General features: G+C 43.6%; 1 pseudogene; it reads right to left on the bottom strand.

Annotated features, from left to right (window-relative positions):
- Positions 1 to 1,202: 1,202 nt before the first annotated feature.
- LOC111964041 (myosin light chain 4 pseudogene) lies at positions 1,203 to 2,264 on the bottom strand (annotated as a pseudogene).
- Positions 2,265 to 3,285: the final 1,021 nt, after the last annotated feature.

Consider the following 3,285-nt stretch of genomic DNA (forward strand, 5'->3'; position numbering starts at 1 on the left):
AGAATTTTTCTGAAACACATGCTTGGTCTTGACTTTCTGATTATGTGGTCCTGTGTGGCTCAGTTGGCAGTGCCACCCATACGTAAAATCTATGCACGCATGACTAAGTCGCTTTCGATAAAAGTGTCTGCTAAATGGCATATATTATATTATGATTCACATTCTAAAGTGATTAAATTAAAATTTCACTATATATTGCCTTTAAAGTATTTAAAATAATTTGTGGATAAATTAATTCACAAATATAATGGACTTTAAAACACATAACTTTCCTATCTTTAACCACTATAACCATAAAACTTACTGACGAAACAGCCATAATACCATTCAGCTTCTCTCAAGCTAAGATATTTTAGAGAAACTGGCCAAGACTGTCAAGACATTTTACTTTTTTTGCTATGATTTTCCCTGAAATCAGATTTACTTTGGCCACCTGCTAAGCCACCCAGGGCAGGATCGTCCTCCCCATGTAGTGGTTGTATTAGTGAGTGTGAAATTTGTGTTTACAGCCTGGTAAGCCAGCATTAAGCCCACTGTCTGCTCAGCACTGGGGATCAGAGAGGCAAGCCTCGGGGCACCTGTCTGACGGATGACAGGGGGGACATAGTGGTGGCTGAGGGGGTGGGTATGTGTGTGTTTGGGTGAGTGTGTACATGCGTATAGTATATACTGTATGTGTGTGTGTGTGTGTGCATACCTGTTCATATCTGGGTGTTTTTCTAGTTTCACTGTAGCTGCCCCCCAACTGAGACCAGCACTCAGCCAGACATCACTGTCACTGTGTGTGGGTGGGTGGGGGGTGGGTCTCTTGAGCTCACCCAGACATAGAATACCATGAGACGCCCCTCTCAGAGAGATTGTAGAGATTGTAGAGATGTGTATCCAGTCTGACTCTGCAGGTAAAAATAGAATCTGTTCCATTGTCAAATGGAGCCAAATCTCCTTGATTCCTCCATGGCTGAGCAGTTCTGTTCCTCCATCTCACACAATAAAGTTCAGGTATTAGACTCAAATTGGAGGCAATTTGAGGAGAAATTTGACAATACCTGGCTTTTACTTGGAAATATGACAATACTCAAAAATATCGTGCTCTGAAATCGAAGCAACATCAATGTACTCTATGTCCAGAGTGTAATGGAAATTTACCATTAAAATTCAGCTTTGCGGATAGATATTAGATGTTGAGTAAGACAATTATTAGAGACTTTATAATCAGATGTGCTTTATTTATTACATTTATAATATTCATGATTTATTAAATGTAAAATGTTCATGGCTTCAGTATCTCATTAACATTTCTCTATAAATAACTTTTTTTGTCACTGTACATTTTTTATTCAAGGAAAATGAAAAATGAGGTCTCATAATCAACATTTTGTGGCATGATTGTTACCAGCTGCTTTTCGCAACTAACATAACAGTACATTTAGGGACATGCTCACCACTAAAGTGGCAGTGGTATTGATGAGACAGGTACGGGGTCCAGAGGAGAATTTTTTTTGAGAATCATTGAAGTCCTTCTGGTACAAATCCAGCTCACCCAGACAGAATGTGCTTTACGAAGGAGGCGTAGTTGATGCATCCGTTGGCGTCCTCTTGGCCCGCCATCAGCCTGTCTACCTCGTCCTCCGTCATCCTCTCCCCCAGGGTGGCCAGCACGTGACGCAGCTCAGCGCCCATGATGGTGCCGTTGCCCTCCTTGTCAAAGACCCGCAGGCCCTCAACAAAGTCCTCAAAGTTGCCCTTGTCCTTGGAGCGGGAAATGTGCTGCAGCATTGGCAGGAAGGTCTCAAAGTCCACCAGCTTGCTGCTCATGTCCTCGGGCCGAGGCTTGCCCAACACCTTCAGGACGTCAGAGTTGGTGGGGTTCTGGCCCAGCGCCCGCATCACATCACCGCACTGGGCGAACGTGATCTTCATCTCCCCTTTGGGTGTGCGGTCGAACAGGGTGAAGGCCTCCTTGAACTCCTCGATCTGGTCAGCACTGTACTCGAGGGTGATGCTCTTGGGGTCAAAGTCGGGCTCCTTGGGGGCCTCAACCACAGGTTCGGGGGTCGGCGTGGGCTTGGGCTTGGCAGCGGGTGCTGCTTCCTTTTTGGCAAGCTCTGCCTTTTTGGACTCTGGCTTCTTAGCTTCCACCTTTTTTGGGGCCATGGTGCTGAATGCGTTGAGCTGGGGTGCGTGTGTCTACGTGCTCAGCGTTAAAGAGTGAGAGTTCAGAGGTAGGGAGGAGGCAATTCCTAAGCACAGATGGTCAGAGCCTCTCCTGAAGCTTTTATATCTACTTAGCCTGGGGAGGGGAGATGGGGCCGATTAACAAGGTCGTATGGCACACTATAAAAGGAAGAAACCTGAAATAGATCTGCCTGTTCGTGGCGTCACAATGAGGTATTGTTCTCAGCTGCTATCATCAAGCCGACAGGGCTCTCCACTGTCATTGGCCAGGGTCCAGACACATTAGCCCAAAATGTTCCGTCTCACTGATGGGTGCAGGCAGGGATCAGGACACACAGACAATGTATTATTGCATGTGAACATTGACCAAAATAGCTTTAGTGGCCATTCACTTTTTTGGCAGTTCATTAAAACAAAAAAAATATCTTATGAAATGTTTCTATGACACAGCAATGGTCAGTTTTTTATCATCTTTCCTGAAGTAGACAAGTTAACTTTTGTTTTAGCTTTGGCCCACAGAGGATACACTAATTCCCACAAACATCTGCCATGCATCACAATCACTAGATCCTGAAGTTCATATTATTTAAAATGCTGCTGAAAGGAATACAGTTTATCAGGAATTCATGGGTAAATGGTGTGCTAAATGTTTGGCTTTGAGAATTGACAGCTTGACTACATAGCTAGACACAGCAGTCAAAAATAATAATCACAATCAGCCACATTACTTTACCGTGGGCTATGCCAATTTTCTGCTATAAAGTTTCCGAAATCAATTCAAGTGTCTTTAGTCCACATGTTTGGCTCTCTGCTTTGATGGCCATTTAAAATGTATCAAATAATTGACTTATTTAACCTCTCTAGGGTATGTGGGACGGTAGCGTCCCACCTCGTCAACAGCCAGTGAAACTGCAGGGCGACAAATTCAAAACAACAGAAATCCCATAATTAAAATTCTTCAAACATACAAGTATTTTACACAATTTTAAAGATAAACTTGTTGTAAATCCAGCCACAGTGTCCGATTTCAAATAGGCTTTACGACGAAAGCACACCAAACGATTATGTTAGGTCAGAGCCAAGTCACAGAAAAACACAGCCATTTTTTCC

The sequence above is a fragment of the Salvelinus sp. IW2-2015 genome, linkage group LG5 (genome assembly GCF_002910315.2).
Source record: "Salvelinus sp. IW2-2015 linkage group LG5, ASM291031v2, whole genome shotgun sequence".
Lineage (NCBI taxonomy): Eukaryota > Metazoa > Chordata > Actinopteri > Salmoniformes > Salmonidae > Salvelinus > Salvelinus sp. IW2-2015.